The following is a 21,399-nucleotide window of genomic DNA, read 5'->3' as shown; positions in this document are numbered from 1 at the left end:
CACCTTACAGCTCACATCTTTGAACTAGAACAAGTTACTTACCTTCAGTAACTATGTATCTGTAAGAAACAGTTAGATTCCACACCTTGGAATATCCCCAGGTGTCATGCTGGATCAAGAAAGTTTGTCAGAAATACCCCTTGCGCGTCGCTAGGCGTCGTCTGCGGCTCCGCGTCCGTCGTTGGCGTCGTGCGCCGGAATGAATGAGTACTTAGACGCAGCCCTCGCGCGGTGTCAGTTCTTGTACATAGCTTTCTGCGCCAGGAACGCAGAGCCATGCAAGAGACCGACACTGGTGCCAAAAAATCTAGGGCCCTAGAAAGGATAGCTTTAACCCTAGATGTAGGTTCGCAGAACGGGGAGGATGGATGGGACGGTGAGGAATCTAACTAACTAATGATTCTTACAGATACATCGTTACCGAAGGTAAGTAACTTGTTCATCTGAATGAAACACGTTCGTTAGATTCCTCACCTTAGAATAGATACCCCAGGAATACCAACCCCGGTGGTGGGTCTGCGAACCAAGATCACAACAGAGAACAGAACGGCCAAAGAAGCCATCTCTCCGGACTTGGCTGTCCAGGCAATAATGCTTGGCAAACGTGTGCAGAGAGGCCCACGTCGCCACCTGACAGATGTCCTGCAAGGGAACCCCCAGTCCCAGGGCAGTAGTCCCTGCTGTGGCCCGGGTGGAATGGGCTCTCAGCCCTACAGGAGGGTCCTTTTTAGCCAAGGAGTAAGAAGCTTTTATACACAATACGACCCACCCAGAGATGGTCCGCTTGTGTACTGCCCTTCCCTTCTTAGCACCCACGTATCCAACAAAAAGCTGGTTGTCCACCCCGAACTGTTTGGTGTGGTCCAAATAAAAGGACAGCGCCCGTTTTGGGTCCAGACGGTGGAGCCTCTCTTCCTCTTTTGAAGGATGCGGAGGCGGAAAGAAGGTGGGCAACGTGACAGATTGCCCGATGTGAAAGGGAGTCACCACTTTCGGAAGAAAGGAAGGACGAGTCCGGAGGACAACCTTGTCTGGATGAACAGAAAGAAAAGGAGGCTTAGACGATAGAGCCTGGAGCTCACTCACCCATCTAGCCGAGGTGATAGCTACCAGGAAAGCAGTCTTAATAGTCAGAAGACGAATGGGACAATTGTGAAGAGGTTCAAAGGGAGCGCACATCAGAAAAGTCAAGACTAGATTCAAATCCCACTGAGGCATTACGAAGGGGACAGGAGGAAACATGCGAGTAATGCCCTTGAGGAAACGAGAAACAGGGGATTTGAAAAAAAAGGCTGAACAGGAAGCCGTAAGAAAGCAGAAATAGTTGAAAGATAACCTTTAAGGGTGCCCAGAGCAGAGCCCTGCTGGGCCAGAGAAAGAAGAAAGAGGAGAACTTCAGAAAGAGGGGCGGAAAGGGGATCCATAGCCTTTGCACCATGCCACAAATTTGTTCCACCTGCAGACATATACCGTTTTTGTGGAGGGACGCCTGGTTGCCAGAACAACATCAGACTTCAGGAGGCAAGTCAAATGGCATCAACTGTCCCCGCTCAATCTCCACGCATGGAGGTGGAGACTGGACAGGTTCGGTGGAGGACCGTCCCCTGCTGCTGCGACAGAAGGTCCTCCTGAAGAGGCAGTCGTATCGGGGGTCGATGGACATAGAGTGTGAGAAGTTGGCCTGATATATGATGTCACTAATACTAGTGTACATCCTGTATCAGTCCAATCAACCCTTATGGTGATTGGTTGTAAAGTCAACCTTATAGACCAGCTATCCTAGTGGTAGCATGGACAAGAGCAGTCTTAGGCTAAACTCTGTATGGCATGTGAAGCCAGCTGTTATACCATATGTAATCCCTTGAATACCAAATGAAAGCACACCACAACAGATATATATATATAAAATAAAGTGTATTTATTCTAGTCAAACCCTCAGCACTCTTTGAGATTAGAGGTAAGTACAACACAGTCTTATTTAAGCATACATTAAGTCACACAGGTGAGTAATTCAGTTAGGCCCTAGGGGCCACGCAAACCATATACTAAGTAAGTGGTATAAGAACCACTGTCACGAACACAGGATAGGCCTAGGGAATCGCTGGGGCTACACTATACTACCAAAGGTTAGGAAGTGGGAGGCCCACGGGATTCAGGTGCAGAGTGGAAACACTCACGCGTAATGCGTAAAAGTCGATAGAAATCGTAGTAGTTCGAAATTAAGAGTTTAAGGACACTTCTGGAGTAACTAGGAAGTCGAGACTTGGAAACTAGACCCTAGGATAGTCAATACCCTTGTGAGCACCGGAGTACTCAAGTTACCTAGCCCACGGGCTGCGGGTGCATAGGTGTGAACTTGCGTCGGGTTCCATCGTTGACTCCTATGGAGGCCTGAAGGAAAGTTGCTGACAGGCAGTCAGTGAAGAGTGTCCGGTGGATCCCAAGGCGGGGATCAAGAAGGAAGGTACCTGCAAGCAGAAGGGACAGAGTCTAGGTCACCAGCCAGGAGCCAGGAAGGAACCAGGCGATTTCGTGAAGATGCAGGTGAAGAGGTGAAGCTTGTCGCAGCAGCCACGGGTACCAGGAGGCGTCGAGGACGACCAGGACCAGGAGATGAGCTGTCCCACGAAGGCTCTTGCTGTCGGCGGCGCCGATGTCGAGCTAGGACCCAACAAGCCTTGGCAAGCGGAACCCATGCAGGATGGAGGACTTGCTTCTGGTGCAGACCAGGAAGGTTTGGGGTGCTTCTCTTTCACAGAGGAGCGGGTGCCAGTCTGGAGGAGCCGGACCAGCAAGATGAAATCAAAGGTATGTCGTCGCAGAGGTCACTAGCCAACGGGCCAGCAACCGGACAACACGTCAAACAACTCCGGTGCAGAAGGGCCCCACGCAGAACACGTGAAGTGTGGGGAGCTGATCTTCTTTGCAGATGGTGCTCGGGATTGGGGCTTCCCAATTCCCCAAGCACAGCCTCGAGGAAGCATCAGAAGTCGCGCTAGTCAGTTACTAGACACTTTTCCCAAGTCGCCGGTCCCACGTACCTAGTCGCCTCCACGGTTCTTAGCTTTGCTGTAGATTTGGATCTGGTTCAGAGGTGTCTGGAAGTCTCGGCGCTGGTCAGTCTCTGCAGTCGTCCCTCGCAGGATTCAGTCGCAAAGCAAGCAGCGGTCGCTGGAAGGTGCCTGGTTGCCCACGGTGGTCACTCCTTGGCCACAAGGGAGATTCTTCAGTCTTCTTCCTGAGGTCGAATGTTGAAGGTCCAGAGTTTCTGTTCAAGTTGCAGATTCAGGTTAATCTAATTTAGCAGGGCTCAGCTACCCACTGATATACTGGGCTAGTGGGCTGGGCTACCTGCAAGGTCCCTCCTATGGGTGGGACCAGGAAGGGGAGAGGTTACACCCCCTTTCCTTTGTCCAGTTTCGCGCCAGAGCTGGGTCTGGAGTGCCCCAGCGCCGGTTTGAACTGGACTATGCATGGGACACTGTGTGCCCCAGGCAGTGTCTAGTTTCTTTCATCCCTCCCTGCCCCAATACACTAAGGCCTGTTTGGGGTGGTGCTAGCACCTCCCAAGGTAGGAAACCTATTGTCCAAGCCTCCCTCGCTGAAAAGAGTCCCAGCAGCACGAGGTCAGACTTGTGTCTGTGGCAGCAGTATCCATTTTGTGATGCTGAGGCTCTGGTCAGAGTTAACCAGCAAAGTAGGATTTTAACATGTGTCTCCCTCTAGAAGGGAGGAATAATATCCTCATCCCCAGAAATGGTATGGGGGTATTATTCCACAGTGTTAGACACCTTACACGACATGTTTCGATAAAGCCAAACCATAGTTACCATAACCGTCTAAGATTATAAGGCACTTTAAGAGTATATGGTAGGCTATATCATAGAACAGCTATAAGGACATGGTTCCGAAAGCTGCAGACAGGCTCAGCTCATGCTAGAGCACCATCTCACATGTTACCAAGCACTCTGCCTCCAGGATTGTTAAGGCCTGCCATAGGAGTGGCTGATAGGTACACATGTGTCTATATACAAGGTAGGTATACTACACCTAAGGGGTGATTACACGACCTTGCCCCAGCTGAGTGATCAGCCAGTTGTGTCAGAATGGAAGGCCAGGCCAGGGCTGGCATAATACATGCTGCAGCCCCTGGTAGGCCTAGGGTACACCTATGCCCTGGGTACCTAGGGTACACTATACAGGGGACAATAGGGTGATCCCTACCAATTGGGTTATGCACCTAAAGTACATAGTAGGAATTTAGAGAGAACAACTGGGCTGTGGGTCTGATTAGCAGGCCCACAGCCACATCCAAGTCGAAAACCAGTGAAGCAAAAGGAAAAAGTGGGGGTGAACATAGAAAGCAGACCATACTCTCCTACACCGAGTAGCTCGGGATACCAGCACCTTCGTGCCCAATCCAGAGCCACTAAGATGACTTAGGCCCGGTCGCGCATGATCTTCAGCACTGCGCAGAAGTGGTATAGGCGGAAAGGCGTACAACAGACCGCAACTCCACTCGCGACGAAAGGCGTCCCCGAGCGAGTGCCGCCTTGGAAACTCCAACGCGCAGAACTGCGTACATTGCGTGTTCTCTTCGGTGGCGAATAGATCTAACCAAGGCTCTCCCCCCTGCAGAAAGACCTTGCGCCACGTCTGAGTTTAGACGCCATTCGTGATCCATCATGAACCGGCAGCTGAGTTAGTCTGCTCTGGCGTTCAGAGAGCCCGCCAGATGTTGAACCATCAGGGTGATGCCCTGGTGTTCCAACCATGTCCAGAGGCGCAGAGCCTCCTGACAAAGGGTCCATGACCCCACCCCGCCCTGTTTGTTGCAATACCACATGGCGGTGGTGTTGTCCGTGAACACCTGCACTACACTTCCCAGGACAGAGGGAAGGAATGCCTTCAGTGCAAGTCGGATCGCTCTCTGCTCCACAAGGTTGATATGGAGCAGAGTCTCAGCCGGAGACCAGAGTCCTCTGAGATCCGCCTCCCCCATGGAGGGATGCATCCGTCACTACCACGTGCTCCGGTTGGGGTAGGGAGAGGGATCTGCCGCTGACCCAATCGCGGTTCGTGAGCCACCACTGCAACTGCTTCGCAGTGCCCTCCGGGATCAAGACATGGTCCGACAGGTTGCCCCGATGCTGGGCCCACTGAAACTTCAGGTCCCACTGCAGAGCCCGCATTCGCCACCTGGCGTAATGCGCCAACAGGATGCAGGAGGCCATCAGCCCCAGAGGCCTCAGCACCAACCTGCCCGGAACCTAGGATAGAGGCCGAAAGATGGGAATCAGAGCCTCAATATCCCGGACCCGCTGTTCCGGAGGATAGGCACGGAATTGCACCGAATCAAGAACCGCTCCGATGAAGAGGAGCTTCTGGGAGGGTCTCAGGTGTGACTTCGGCACATTGATGGATAACCCCAGCAAATGCAGGAGGTCGGCCGTAGTCTGGAGGTGGGAGACTACTTGCTTGGGCGAGCCCGCCTTCAACAGCCAGTCGTCGAGATAGGGGGAAGACTTGAACCCCTGATCTGCGCCGATGAGCTGCGACCACCGCCATCACTTTCGTGAACACCCGAGAGGCACTGGTGAGGCCGAAGGGGAGCACGGTGAACTGAAAGTGCTCCTGACCCACCGTGAACCGCAGGTAACGCCGGTGGGCCGGCAGGACGGGGATGTGAAAATAAGCGTCCTGCAACTCCAACGCTACCATTCAGTCTCCAGGGTCTAGGGCAGCCAGAACCTGAGCAAAGGTGAGCATCTTGAACTTCTCCTTCCGGAGGAAGGCGTTGATGCTCCTGAGGTCCAAGATAGGGCGTAGGCCCTCTTTGCCCTTCTTGGGAACCAGAAACTAGTGGGAATAGCAACCACGACCTACTTCTGGACCAGTAACGCGCTCGACAGCCTCTTTGGCCAAGACGGCCGTAACTTCCTCCCACAGAAGATTCAAGTGATCCCCCCCGACATACGGTGGTACTGCGGTGGCATGGCTGGAGGGGTCGTCTCGAAGGGGAGGGAGTAACCCCTTCGGACGATTTGCAGCACCCACCTGTCCGACGTGATGGAACGCCAGTGGAGCAGGTGATGGCGAACACTGCCGCCCACTGGCGTGGAATGGGCCTGACAGCTCGGACTAGGAGGGCTTTGAGGCGGATGCTGCCAGGGTGGATGTGGACTGACCGGCACGTTGTCCTCCAGCACCGCCTCGGCGGAATCCACGTCCGCGACCGCGTGCAGGTTGGTTCTGCGGCCGGTGGCTAGGCGGACGTGAGGAGGCGCCCCTTCCCTGGCCACGAAAGGCGAAAGTTCGCAGCCGCGGGGCCGAGAGACCCAAGGACTTGGCCGTAGCCCGGGAGTCCTTGAAGCGAGCCAGCGCAATATCCGCCTTCTGGCCAAAAAGGCGAGTGCCAGAAAAGGGCATATCCATGAGGGTACTCAGGACATCCCCCGAGAAAGACGTGGACCGTAGCCAGGCGTGGCGATGGAGCACCACCGTGGTTGAAATCGCCCTACCCAGCAAGTCCGTGGTGTCTAGTCCACATCGTATGGCATGCCGTGGTGCATCTCACCCGTCAGCAAGCGCCTGGGTGAGCCGTGACCGGGCCTCCTCCGGACACAGGGGCAGCACGTCCTCCACCGTATCCCACAAAGAGTGGGTATAACGGTCCAAGAGGCAAGCGGTATTCAAGGACCTCAGTCCCAAACTAAGGGAAGAGAACAGCTTCTTTCCGAACTATTCCAGCCTCTTTGATTCCCGATCCGGAGGAGTGGACGGGAAGGAGGATTGGGAAGTCGAGGCCTGGATAACCAGAATCTCGGGCGTGGGGTGTTGGGACAGAAAACTGGGGTGCCGGGCCACGTTCCGATGCACAGGAGGTACTGTGGAGGGCTTGGACCAGGTGCCCTGCAGAACGTCCACTAGTGCCTCATTGAACAGCAGCAGAGGCTCAGTGGAGCTTGCTGATGGTTGAAGCACTTCAGTGAGGATGTTAGTCCTCACGGCCACAGCAGGAAACTCCAGCCCAAGGGCTTCGGCCACCTTGCGCTGCACCATTGAAAAAGCAGCACCTTCCTCTGAGGACACAGTCGGAGGAGAGATGAAACCAGCCTCCCCCAGTTCGTCTGCCCAGTCCTGTGAAAGTTCGGCCTGCCTGGCCATAGGGTCCTCAGACCCGCCCCAGTCGCCCCAGTCATCCTATTCCTGATAAACAGGGGGAATAACCGGAGCCGGGCTGTAGATGAAATGCTCATTCATCGGCGTTGGATGCGGCATCGAGCGGCGCCGGGCCGGGGCTGAACCGGGGAACGAGGTCGCCCAGTCGAGCCCGCGGGGCCCGAAGGTGCACCGGCAGGCGTCGACGGCAGAGCCAGGCCCCTCATGGCCGAGAGGAAGGCACTGACCTCCGCCGGAGTCACGTCAGTCCTTCGAGGTCAAGGCCCGACAGTCTAGGCACGACTCTGCATCGTGGTCGGCCCCCAGGCAGTAAAGGCACCGACGATGGTGGTCCGTTTCGACATCAGTCGATGACAGGAGTCACACGCCTTAAAACCAGGCATTTGACCGGCACCAGAGTCGAGTCGACAGAAGACCAAAAAGAGTCAAAAAGTTTAGTCAGATAGTGACTAAGGGGTAAGTTCTTCCCGGATCGGCGCTGTCTGGCGCGGAAAAAATAACTGACGTTAGCGCGCGTGTGCGGCGTCTAAGTACTCAGACGGCGTCATTCCGGCGCACGACGCCAACGACGGACGCGGACCCGCAGACAACGCCTAGCGACACGCAAGGGGTATTGCTGACGAAAAATCTTTCTGGATCCAGCCTGACGCCTGGGGATATTCTAAGGTGAGGAATCTAACTAACGTGAGGCGTGACCTAGCAGGTAACCCAGCCCCCCAGATTAGTATAAGAGTGGTAGCTGGGCCCCAGGAGATTAGATTATCCTGAACCTGCAACTTGAACAGAAACTCTGGACCTTCAACATTCGACGAAAGAAGACTGAAGAATCTCCCTTGTGGCCAAGGAGTGGCTACCCTGTGCAAACAGGCACCATCAAGAGACTACCCTTTGCTTTGTTGAAGTTCTACAAGGGACCGACTGCAGAGCCCGACCAGAGCCTTGACTTCCAGACTTCTCCGACCCTCATCCACAGCCGAGCTGAGATCCGTGGACGCGACGAGAGACGTGGGACCGGCTACCTGGGAAAAGTGGCGAGTATCTTCCAGCGCAGCTTCTGAGCCACCCTCGAAGTTGTGCACCGGGGATTGAGAAGCCCCAACCCCAAGCACCATCTGCACCGAAGATCAGCCCCCCACACTCCACGAGTCCTGCGTGGGGCCCTTCTGCATTTTCCTGCTTGCCACGTCTGTCCAGTTGCTTGCCCGTTGGCTAGTGGCCTCTGTGACGACGCATCCTGAAATCTTCACTGCTGGTTTGGCTCACCAGACTGGCTCCCGCTTCCTTGCAAAAGAGAAGCACCCCAGACCTTCCTGGTCTGCACCAGAAGCAAGTCCTCCGTTCTTCGTGGGTTCCGCTTGCCAAGGCTTGGTGAGTCCTAGTTCAACTTCGACACCGCCGACAGCAAGAGCCTTCGTGGGACAGCTCGCCTCCTGGTCCTGGTCGTCCTCAATGTCTCCTGGTCCCCGTGGCTGCAGCGACAAGCTTCACCTTCACCTGCGATCTTCACGACATCGCCTGGTTCCTTCCTGGTTCCACGTGGTCACTGGCTAGTGACCTTGACTCAGTCCCTTCTGCTTGCAGGTCTCCTCTCTTCTTGATCCCAGCCTTGGGATCCACCGGACACTCTTCAGAAGTGTCCTTAAACTGTTAATTTCTAACTGCTAGTAATTCTATCGACCATTACGCGTGAGTGTTTCCACTCTGCACCTGAATCCCGTGGGCCTCCCACTTCCTACCTGTTGCTAGTGTAGTGTTGCCCCAGCGATTCCCTAGGCCTAGGCCTATCCTATTTCCGTGACAGTGGTCCTTATACCACTTCTTTAGTATATGGTTTGCGTGGCCCCTAGGGCCTAACTGTATTACTTACCTCTGTGACTTAATGTATGCATAAATAAGACTGTTGTACTTACCTCTAATCTCATAAAGAGTGCTGAGGGTTTGTCTAGAATAAATACACTTTATTTTATATATATATCTGTTGTGGTGTCCTTTCATTTGGTATTCAAGGGATTATATATGGTATCACAGCTGGCTTCACATGCCATTCAGAGTTTAGCCTAAGACTGCTCTTGTCCATGCTACCACTAGGATAGCTGGTCTATAAGGTTGACTTTACAACCAATCACCATAAGGGTTGTTTGGACTGATACAAGGTGTACACTAGAACTAGTGACATCATACATCAGGCCAACTTCTCAGTGTTTCTTTCAGATGAGGAAATATTCGTTTTCACTGGGTCCCAGAATAGGTGCTGGCTAGAGGGTAGTTCCCATGGTGGGTACCAACATTTCAAGGGCCTCAGGAACCACAACACAAATGTAAATCCAAGCTACTCACCTTGGGTAGCATGCAGTCAAGGCTTTCTCTCTAGATGGTGCCAAAGGGCATAAAACCTCACTGTTGGACAGAAGTAATAAAAGGACTAGGTCTTTGTTTCACAAATAGAAAGGAAAATGTACTTACCCAGTATGCATCTGTTCGTGGCATATAGAGCTGTGGAGTCATATGCTATGCATAGATCGCCATCTAGTGTTGGGTCCAGATGTTTGCACTTTATTTTTCTTCGAAGAAGTCTTTCCAGTCACGAGGTAAGGGACTCCTCCTTTCGGGGATAGTGCGCATGAGCATAGTTTCCATTGTTAGATTGTATTCCCGCAAGGGGTGATAATCGACTTAGAGTAGTATTAGATGTCCATTGTGAGAAAGTGCCATCTTTCTTGCATGGTATGCCCCCACTTTTTGCTGAATTGATGATTTACTTTGACTGAGTGTGCCCTTGGCTCCTGCCAATCAGGTCCCAGGGCCTGTGTTCCTTCCCTAAAACTGTATCGAAGCCTAAACTCAATTGGCATCTCTGGCCACATGTCAGCCCCTGGTAAACTGTGACCAGAGAAGGCCGTAAGGGCTGCAGCACTTATTGTGCCACCCTTAGAGGCCCTGTACACACACACACACACACACACACACACACACACACAACTTTGCAGGCTGAGTGTCTTGGTGCAGAACAAAACCGAGTCGACATGGCACACATCCCTGTGTGCCATGCCCACAACCACACTGCCCTGGCATACCTCAGTCAGCCTTCTAGCTGGGTGCCCTATGCTAGTGGTGTGGGTACAGGTGCGTGAGCCCTGTCCCCCTACAGTACCCAGGTCCAATTCTGGGCACTGTAAGTGCAGTGCTGCCATTAAGAGTATATGGTGCTGGGAGGTCGTCATCACGAACTCCAAAGCACCATGATGGCTACACTGAAGACTGAGAAGTTTGGTATCAAACTTCTCCTCACATTAAACCCACACGGATGCCAGTGTGGGATTTAATGTAAAATGCACGACAGAGGGCATCTTAGAGATGCTCCCTGAACTTAACCAGCGTCCTGACAGGCTGCCTAGGCTGCCACCCACAAGGCATGTTGCTGGACCCCTGGGTAGAGAGCCATCCGCTCTCGTGGGTCTGCAACAATGCACATCCTGGGCGAGGTGCTAGGTCTCCTCCCCAAGGATGGACAGGGGACTCTTCAAAGGCATGCTGCCTTTGTGAGCTTCTCCAGGCCACTTGCTGTACTCCGCAACTGGCCCCCAACGGTTCTGACCCCCACTCTGGCGGTAAGATCAGCTGGAAAACCCACGTGAGGAAAGGGGGTGTGCCAGCCACTGCCATCCCCACCCCTCAGGTGGGGGATGCGAGGTGAAGCACAACTCGGGGCTCTCGCTATCTTGAGGACAGGGAGCCCTACCCAATCAGGACTAGGCTCCTTCCCCCCTCCCACTGGAGAGTGGCAGGATAGGGGGTGTACCCACCCCAGTGATGGGACCCATTGACCTTTACCTACCTGCAACGCCCCTAAATTTAGTATTTAGGGGCACCCTGAACCTTCATTCTTCAGATCCCGAATCCGAAACAAGTAGAAAGACCTCCCGTGCAGCTGCTAACAAGGACGACACCAACTGTCTTGGTCCCAGTTCTACAGGCTCGTCGATCCTCGAACCTGCTCCTGCTAAATCCCGGCGTCTCCAGTGGCCAGCAACCTCGGAAACCCCAGAGGACCTGACTGCCTTGCTCATCTACCAAGACTGGGACTCCCACGAGCAGTGGTCCTGCTCAAAAACAAGCAACAACCCTTGGTGCCAGCCAGGAACCGCGAATCCAGCACACTGCACCCGCCGAGCCCGGCCTGATTGGACAAAGACCCAGAGGACGTCCCCCCGGCAACTGACCAAGAATCCAGCACCCAAGGACCCTCCTCGACACTCCTGACTACGCCTGCAACCTCAGAACCAGGGACTCCTCCAAACGCGACCAGCAGAGGGTAAGATTTCCTGACGCGAAAAGACACCCCAGTACCCGGCGACCTGCGGCCTCCTGTGCCCAGCTCCTGGGTGGCTACCTAACCTACAGCTTCCCAACTTACCTCTCGAAGTGGTGGTCTCCCCTGAAGAATCTCCGTCCCCGAGCTTGCAGCCTTTGTTCATCTTGCAGCTTCTCCATTGAAATCCATTGAGCGCCTGACTGCTCAAAAGCACCCTGCACCCAGCCACCAGAGTGCCCCTGGGAGTGCAACCTCTATCCTATTTTTCTTCCCCACTTGCCCTGAGTGAGTGACCAGGAGCCCAGCTCCCACAGCCGCGTGGCCTACCTGCTAGCAGCCACCAACCAAAGGCCCCCTGCCCGCCATAGGCTAACATTGGGCCTAACCCTCTCTGCACTCGGCTGCCCCTGTGTCGCGGAGGGTAAACCAACTGTACCTACCTAGCCCTGGGAGACCCCTGAGTCCATGCCCAGAACCTTAACTGTGCCAGTCGAGTACTTACCTGAAAGCCGATAACTTTTCTTCCATAGGGTAACATTGACTGGTTTCACTTGAAATTTCTTCTAAGTGTGGAGTTTCTAAACTTTAAAATAATCACCTAAAATCAACTGAGTAACGAAAACGAAATTACTCACCTGTTATCAGGAGAGATCCCAGTGCTGGATCTTGGTGCCCAGCACTGACACTGAAAAGTTCTCACAACCGTACTTAACAATAACCCAATTTTCTTCCATAGGAAACCATTGACTGTTTTTCTGTGAAATTTCTTCTAAGTGTCGATTTTTGCAAACTACAAATATTCTTTAAAAATCGCACCCAACTGTGAAGAACAAGTTACTTGCCTTCGGTGACGCATTTTCTGGTGGATACAGTATCTGCCTGTGGATACCTCACCTTGTGAATATCCCCTGCGCCAGCATTACACGCAACTGTTTTCCCCAGCTCTCTACGCCGACGTGGACGTCGTCATAATGCATCGGCTCCGCTCGCGACTCCGTATGACGTCACCGGAGCCATAAGAGAGCCACGCCGGCGTGATGTCAGTTCCACCCATTTTTTCCGTGCCTCCGAGGCGCACAGGTGGACCAACGACAGATACAAAGTATACACAGTATACAATATACAATCATATACACGAAGTATACAAGGAAAAGGAAAGCTAAATAAAACAAGCATTTCCTACCAATATACAAGCAAGTGTAACAATATCTCAAGCAAGACAACTTTAAAGGTATACAAAGGTGGACAACGGGGAGGCGGGTGGGCCAGTGAAGAATCCAAACGCAGATACTGTATCCACCAGAAAAAGCGTGACCGAAGGTAAGTAACTTGTTCTTCTGATGGATACATCTGCCAGTGGATTCCTCACCTTGTGAATAGATTCCCACAGCAGTCCCCACTCCCGGAGGAGGGTGTCCACCTTCCTATTCCAGAAAGTCTTGCAAGACAGAGCGCGCGAAGTGGCCCTCCCTCCTTATCTCAGAGTCCAAGCAATAATGCTTTGCGAAAGTATGGAGGGAGGCCCAAGTCGCGGCTTTACAAATATCTGCCACAGGAACACCCCGGGCCAAAGCAGATGTAGATGATTTAGCTCTAGTTGAATGAGCTCTAACACCCTCATGAGGAACTTTACCAGCCAGGGCATAGCAGATCTTAATGGCAAGGATGATCCATCTCCATAAAGTGCGCTTGTGCACAGCTCTTCCTTTAGAATGACCAACATAACCCACGAAGAGCTGATCGTCCAGACGAAAGTCCTTCGTTCTGTCCAAGTAAAAGCTCACAGCTCTTTTTGGGTCCAGGCGATGAAGTCTTTCCTCCTCTTTGGAGGGATGAGGAGGTGGATAAAAAACAGGGAGAGTAATAGACTGCCCCAAATTAAACGGAGTAACTACTTTAGGTAGGAAATCAGCCCTGGTCCTGAGAACCATCCTTTCAGCATGCAAGGTTAAAAACAGGGGTTTAGAACTAAGAGCTTGAAGCTCACTCACCCTCCTTGCCGAGGTTATGGCTACAAGAAAGACCGTCTTAAAAGACAACAGCCTCAAAGGACAACTATGAAGAGGCTCAAACGGAGACCCCATCAGAAAAATTAAGACAAGATTAAGGTCCCACTGTGGCATTACAAAAGGAGTAGGTGGAAACCTGTTTGTAAGGCCTTTGATAAACCTCAGTACAATAGGAGACTTAAATAATGACGGTTGATCAGGAAGACATAGAAAAGCCGATAAGGCCGATCAATAGCCCTTGACCGTGGCCACAGCCATGCTGAACCAGGTAAAGAGCAAACTGAAGCACATCAGAAAGATGGGCTTTTAAAGGGTCAATGGATCTCTCTCCACACCATTTAACAAACTTAGACCACCTATATGAGTAAACGGACTTGGTGGAGTGTCGCCTGGCCGATAAAATAACATCCACCACATCTGGCGGGAGAGAGAAGGAATTCAGGTTGCCCCGTTCAATCTCCAGGCATAAAGGTGTAAGCTCTGGAGGTGGGGGTGTAGAACCTGCCCCTCCGACTGAGAGAGGAGGTCTGCCCTCAGAGGGGACGGAGCAGAGGGCACGAGGACAGGTGGAAAAGATCTGTATACCACACCCTTCTTGGCCAATCCGGGGCGACCAAAATAACTTGGGCCCGGTCTTGGCGAATCTTCCTCAGAACCCGAGGAATCAAGGGTATGGGAGGAAACGCGTAAAGGAGTTGTAAGCCCCAACTCAACTAACGCGTCCCCCAACGCCCCCTGCATCAGAAACTGGCGACTGCAGAATGACGGGCAGTGCGCGTTCTCGCGGGTGGCGAACAGGTCCACCTGAGGGGTTCCCCACGTCCGAAAGACGTGACAAACCACTTCCGGATGGAGCCTCCACTCGTGGTCGGCGGAGAACTGCCGACAGACTGTCCGCACGTACGTTCAGCACCCCGGCCAGATGATTTGCCATCAGACAAATCTGATGGTCCGGAGCCCAGGACCAGAGACGCAGGGTCTCTCTGCAGAGACAATGCGACCCCACTCCTCCCTGCTTGTTGACATACCACATCGCGGTAGTGTTGACCGTCAGGACTTGAACAGACGGACCGCGAAGGGGAGGAAGGCCTTGAGTGCCAATCGAATCGCCCGCAATTCCAGAAGGTTGATGTGAAGCAACCTTTCCTCTGGAGACCAAAGACCCTTGATCTTCAGATTCCCCCAGATGAGCACCCCACCGCAGGGTGGAGGCATCTGTTATCACTGTGGCCACCGATTGAGGTAGATGGAAGGGCTTTCCTTGAGACAGATTGCCCTCCACGCTCCACCAAGATATATACGCTGCAGCTTCTCTGGAGATCCTGATCGACTCCCTGAGATCTCCGTTGTGCTGATACCACTGCCTGCAGGGGCACCACTGGAGCGCCCTCATGTGCCAGCGTGCATGGCTGACCAACAGAATGCAGGAAGCGAACAGACCGTGCAGACGAAGGACCTTCAGAACTGGAACAACCGCTCCATTGTGGAATAAAGGGACCATCTCCTGAATGTCGAGAATTGTTTGAGGTGGAGGAAATGCTCGACACACAGAAGTGTCCAGTATCGCCCCTATGAACAGGTTGCGATGAGAGGGCACCAGGTGAGATTTGGGCACATTGATCGAATAACAGCTGAGATGTTACCTGCAGATGATGCTGCACCATCTCTGGGGACTCTGCCTTCAGAAGCCAGTCGTCCAGGTATGGGAAAACCAGAATCCCCGACCTCCTGAGATGAGCAGCCACCACCGCCATCACCTTCGTGAAGACTCGAGGTGCGGTAGTAAGACCAAACGGGAGGACCGCAAACTGGTAATGTTGCGACCCAACCGTAAAATTGAGATACTTCCTGTGCGACTTCAGGATTGGGACATGGAAGTACGCGTCCTGCAAGTCGAGCGACACCATCCAGTCTCCTTGCTGCAACGCTTGAAGAACCTGCGCAAGGGTCGGCATCTTGAATTTCTCCTGTTTCAGGTAAAAGTTCAAGACTCTGAGGTCCAGTATCGGACGCAATCTGCCGTCCTTCTTGGGAATCATGAAATACCGGGAGTAGCATCCCTGACCCCTTACCTGCTCTCAAACCACCTCTATTGCACACTTTTGAAGCAAAGCTAGCACCTCCTTCTGCAGCAGAAGTAGATGGTCTTCTGAGCAGTAACCCTGGCAAGGAGGATCATTTTGAGAGACTGTTGCCTGAGCTTGCGTATTACTAGTGGAATGAGTGGGAGTGGAGGAAAAGCAAACGCAAATCTGCCTGACCAGTTCATCCATATCGCATTGCCCTTGGACGACTGGTGTGGAATCCTGGCGGCAAAGGTTGGGCATTTTGCGTTTGTGAGTGGCGAAAAGATCTATGTCTGGCTGGCCCCACATTTGGATAAATGGTTGAAGAACCTGTGGATGAAGTTCCCATTCGTGAATGTGTTGTGTCGGACGACTGAGCAGATCTGCAATCTGATTGTGTACTCCTGGAAGATGTTCTGATAGGAGTTATAGGTTTTGCAGGATGGCCCATCGCCATATGTGTTGCGCTAGTTGAGAAAGCTGCAACGAGTGTGTTCCTCCTTGTTTTTGTATGTAATACATTGCTGTCATGTCGGTCTGGACTAGGACAGTTTTGTTGAGATGTGGTTGGAATGATTTTGGCGCCAGGAATATTGCTAGTAATTCTAGGTGATTGATGTGGAGCACTTTTTATTGAGTGGTGCATCTGCCCTGGACTGTGTAGTTTAGGAGGTGGGCTCCCCACTCAGTGGGGGATGCGTCTGATGTTAGTACTATCTGTGGAACTGGCACTAGGAATGGCCGCCCTTTGGATAGGTTTTGTGTTCCACCACTGCAGAGAGTGATGTGTGCGGCTGTCCACCAACACTAGATCTGTAAGTTGACCTTGAGCCTGGTTCCACTGACGTGCTAAGCACTCTCGTAAAGGGCGCATCTGGAGTCTTGCATGAGGACAATGAAAGTGCAAGAGGCCATCATTCCTATGAGTTGCATAAACACTCGAGCTGGAAGGGAGTGTTGAGGTTGAAACCTTTTGATGAGGGTTTGTATACTGGCTATGCTGGCTGGATTGGGGTATGCCGCAGCTTTGAAAGTGTTTGTGGCCCCTAGATACTGATATATGTAGGAGGGCTGCAGGTGGGATTTGGTGTAGTTTATTGTGAACCCCAAATTGTGTTGTTGCTGAATTGTTTGGTAGGTGTGCTGTGCACACTGCCTGTGTGACTTGGCTTTTATTAGCCAGTCGTCCAGGTACGGGAAAACATGAATGTGCGGTCTTCGCAAGTGCGCAGCTACAACCGCAAGACACTTTGTGAAGACCCTGGGTGCTGTTACTCCAAATGTCAGGACCGTGAACTGATAGTGTTGGCCGTGCAGAGTGAACCTTAGGTATTTTCTGTGAGCAGGACTGAATGTAGAAATTGAGGGGTCTGAGGTCCAATATTGATCTGAGGGAGCCCTCCTTTTTGGGGATTAGAAAGTACAGTGAATACACCCCTGTTCCTTGATGCTCTGGTGGAACTGGTTCTATTGCGTGTTTTTGAAGCATGGAGAGAACCTCTTGTTTAAGCGTTAAGTGTTCCACGGACATGGAATTCTGTTTGGGTGGTATGTTGGGGGGGGGGGGGGGGAATAATTTGTTTTACCCACCCGTCTGTGGTGATGGAGTTCCACACAGGTAGGAACTGTGATAGTCTTCCCCCGACTGGAGTGGAATGGTCTTAAAATCATAAGTAGCATTTCTCAACTATTATTATTGTACACAACAAACGTTACAGCTAATATGCATAGTGTGTATCATGGACGACTTGCTCACCCACTTGTAGCCGGTTCTTGACTTTCACCACTAAGTTGCTTAGGCATTGCCACTGAGTACATGTTTTTCAAGTTATGTACTATAGAGGTTCTTGATTTTCTTTTGTAACACAGCCTTGAAAAAGTCGCGGGACTAACTTTCCCATGTAGCGACGAAACACGTGTCGGCTGGATGTTGTATATCGCACGGAAGACACCCAATGAATAAAGAACCACTCACAAAAGGAGACTAATCTATTTTGTTCACCTACAATTCTGTACTGTCATTGTGGAAACACCTAATAATTTGTTTTTTGTTAAAAAAAAGGATGTGTGCTAAGGACTGAATGCTAAATTCTGTAGAGCCTTGGCTCTTTTTTCTGGGGAGTTGGGCGGTACTTCCCACCTTCTAGCACCGTCATATCACTTCAGATAAATAGATAATTTATGCTTAATTTCCCTGTGGCGCCGTTACCTAAACCTGAAACCCCAGCTACAGTATTTTTGGTCTGGGGGGGAAGTGGAGGGAAGTCACAGTTTTGTGGTGGGGGAGTTGCGAGTTTTAGAGCCGCGTCCTTTCCCTCGGTTATTATTGCCTCTGTAATTTCCTCTAGAATAACCTCTGTTAGGGGAGGTGTGGGTGGGATTCCTGTAATTGGAAGTGGTGGTGTCCGTGCCTATGGATTTTGAGGCGCCCCTATAAAAAGAGCGACGAAACCAACCCCTAGTAGCTGATGTCTGTAGAGCCCTCATGGGCCCAAACAAGTGTTCCTGATCTATGGGTTGATTGAGGATGGTAGACTGCACTTACTGCTTAAAACCAGGGACGCGTAACCATGCAGGTCTGCGCAGTAACACACTTGTGTTTGTGTGGGATGCTGTATCTGCTGCATCAAGTGCACACTTTGAGGTATTCGTAATTAACTTTCCCTCTTGTACAAGGTAGCTTGCCTTGGTTTTATACGCGTCTGTCAGGTGTTGGATGAGTTTTTCGAGCTCAGTAAAGCTTGTGAATTGGCAATATGCCAAAAATGTGCTGCTTGAGACGCAACCCTTCTGCCCGATGCATTGAGTGACTTAGACTCTGTCTGGTGGCGGGGCCACCCCTGTGGTTTGGGAATTTGTCAGTTAGCGGGTATTTGCTACAAACAAAGAATCTAGAGGGAGCTGGCCTTTAATGTAAGCTGGGTCACTTGGAGCTGGCTTATACTTGCTCTATTCTAGGGTTAATAACCTTAGCCCTAACTGGGTCTTTGAAAATGCCTGGGGCATGTCTGATCATCCCTTTCAGCATAGGGAGAATGTCTGTTGACTTTTGAGGCTGAGTGAATGTCTCCAGTAAAAAGTCATCCTCCTGGGGGTCTGAATGTAGTTGGACCCCATGGTATTGTGCAGCTCTATTTATTATTTGCGCAAATCCTATACTATCATCTGGGGGGGTATGTTCTGGAGGGGTATGAATCTGGCTGGGGCACATCTGGGACACTGTAATCGTCCGAATGGTCCTTAGGTGTGATACTGTGGATATCATCATCAGTATCTGTATCTGTATAATGTGGCGAGTGTGTGTCGTCATCATCACCTCTCATGTCATCATCGTCCCCTTGTGGTGAAAAAGCAAGCGCTGGAGAAGGTAGTGTTTAAAGGCTGTGGAAGTGGAAAGAAAGGCCTCATAGATGAGGTGGAAGTCTCTTCTTGGAAGGTATATCAGGTGTCCCGGAGGTGTCCAACTTCATTTTGTTAGGTGGAATAGAAATGACCTGTCCAGTAATGGGGTCAATTTGAAGTGTTCTTTGTTTAGGATCTGGTGGATCTAGATGAAAAAGTTCATAGGATCCACTGCCTTTGTTCGGTGCTGAAGACTTCGTCTCAGAGTGGTGTTTTGGCTTGTCCTCTGTAGATTTAGGAGGTGTTTGTCTCCTTTTGCCATGGTGGAGTTTGACCCAGACTGCTTAGCCTGGATTTTGGGTTCAGAAGGTTTGTGCTTTGATGTTTTGGAGCTGGGCCCGGAGGCAGGGCTTCTGAAGACTTCTCGGTGCCGACCCGAAGGTGAGGGTGTGACCAGAGCTATGTTTTTTTTTTCGGGGCAGGAGAATCGACGTCAGTACTCACGCTCCGTTGACCTGGAGTAATCATCCAGTCGTCTATTTCCAATTCACCTGCTTCGGAGATGTTGGCATGTTTGTCTCCTGTGTATCATCGCAGCCTGCCTCAAAGATGTTCTCCGGCGCGGGAACCGTTGACCTGGACATTTCGTGTTGTCGGGCCTGGCGATTCACGTATAGTCTTTTTGGACCTGAAAGAGTCACAGGCCTGGCAGTGTTGACTCTCGTGTTCTAGCGAGAGACAAAGGTTGCAGACCTCATGGAGATCTGTGTGTGGGAATTTCGCCCCACACTTGTATTTTTTTAATGGAGTCCTTTCCATATCCTGGTTGATGGCGCCGATCGGCCCAACGGCCCATGTCGATGACCGGACTCGAGAATGTCTTTGAAACCAGATGCACGTGGAGAGGGATTCGCGATGGGATAATACTGTCGATCAGTGGGAGTTTTTTGCGCGTCAAAGGGGAATCGAACGGCGTCGACCCGGAGCGCAGCAAATTACATTCGAACCAGATGACGGAAAAAAAAAAACTGAAGATGGATTCGATGCCCATGCGCACTATTGTCCAAGGGAGGAGTCACCTATCTCGTGACTACAAAAGACTTCTTCCAAGACAACAAGGCGCAAGCATCTGAACCCAACACTAGATGGCGATCTATGCAAAAGTGTAAAATCTGCAGCTCATATGCCACAAACATCTAGTTTTTAGGGGCACCCCTAAAGCTTGCTTCCTCAGACAAGAAGCTACAAGAAAAGGACCCAACAGCCGTGCCGATGCTAAGGAGGAGGACTGACTTGGCCCCAGCCCTACTGGCCTGTCCCCACCTCGAACCTGCAGCAGCAAAACTCCGGTGTGTCCTGCAGCCAGCAGCCTCAAGAACCCAGAGGACCTGCCTTCAAAAGAAAAGACTTTCTCCCATTAACACCAGATTTGTTCACCAACAGACTCCTGCTCAGGCAAAGTCCGCGAGTCTGCACCACTCTGCACACGATGCCCACGACCAGAGTTCGAGTGGCCCAACACAACCAGGTGGTTTTCGCGGTAATCCTCACCCGAGATCCAGCGACCCCCGAGCTGCCTCAAGCCTCCAGCTGACGCCTGCAACCTCAAACCGGAAGGTCCCCCCAACCGCAACCAGGAGCTGGTAAGAAGATCCGACCCTAAAACGCACCCCTGCACCCGACACCCCACAGCCAAGATCCCAATTTACCTCTCCAAGTGGAGGTCGCACAAAGAAGAGCTTCGTCCCAGAGGCTACAGTCCTTTTGCAAACCGGAGACTCCCCATTGAAAGCTACAGGGATTCTGACACCAAAACAGCACTCTGCACCCGGCCGCCCCATTGCTGCTGAGGGTGCATCTTTTTGTGCTGGCCTAAACCCCCATTTGCCCGGAGCTTAAGACCAGGAGCTTTGCTCCGACAACCCAGTGTGCTGCTAGTCAGCAGCCACCAACCGGAGGTCCCCTATCCCCCATTGGATAACATTGGGCCTCTGCACTCTGACCCCAGCCGCCCTAGTGCCGCTGGGGGTGCAGCAACAGTGCATCCTTGACCCTGGGGGACCCCTGAGTTTAACCCCAGAACCTCAACTCCCACTATCAAATACTTACCTTTAAACCAATAACACTATCTTACTCCATAGGGTAACATTGACTGTTTTTCTGTAAAAAGTTTCTAAGTGTTGAGTTGGAAAACCTAAAGAAATTCTTTAAAACTGTATTAACAAAGACGCGTTTACTTACCTCTTAACAGGAAATGTCCTAATGTAGTATCCAGGTATACTACACTGTGTAAGAAAAGTAATCTGAAAGTAATGTACTGGTCATTTTAGTAAAAAGACCATTTAAAGTAAAAGTACTGTATTTACAAAGCATTGCATTTCTCAGTAACAATACTGTAAGTCAAAACAAAGTGCATATACAATTACAATCCGAACTGTATTACAACTGTATATTTACTGCAAGGTATTTTTCTCTTACCTGTGTCAGG

At 51.6% G+C, this 21,399-nt stretch overlaps 1 protein-coding gene across 5 annotated transcripts in view; it reads right to left on the bottom strand.

Annotated features, from left to right (window-relative positions):
• Nucleotides 1-21,399, bottom strand: part of HUWE1 (HECT, UBA and WWE domain containing E3 ubiquitin protein ligase 1) — a 1,878,220-nt gene that overhangs the window by 1,374,889 nt on the left and 481,932 nt on the right. The window lies entirely within an intron of this gene.

Source organism: Triturus cristatus, chromosome 10 (assembly GCF_964204655.1).
Source record: "Triturus cristatus chromosome 10, aTriCri1.1, whole genome shotgun sequence".
NCBI classification, from domain to species: domain Eukaryota; kingdom Metazoa; phylum Chordata; class Amphibia; order Caudata; family Salamandridae; genus Triturus; species Triturus cristatus.
This window is presented reverse-complemented; position numbering and strand designations above follow the sequence as displayed.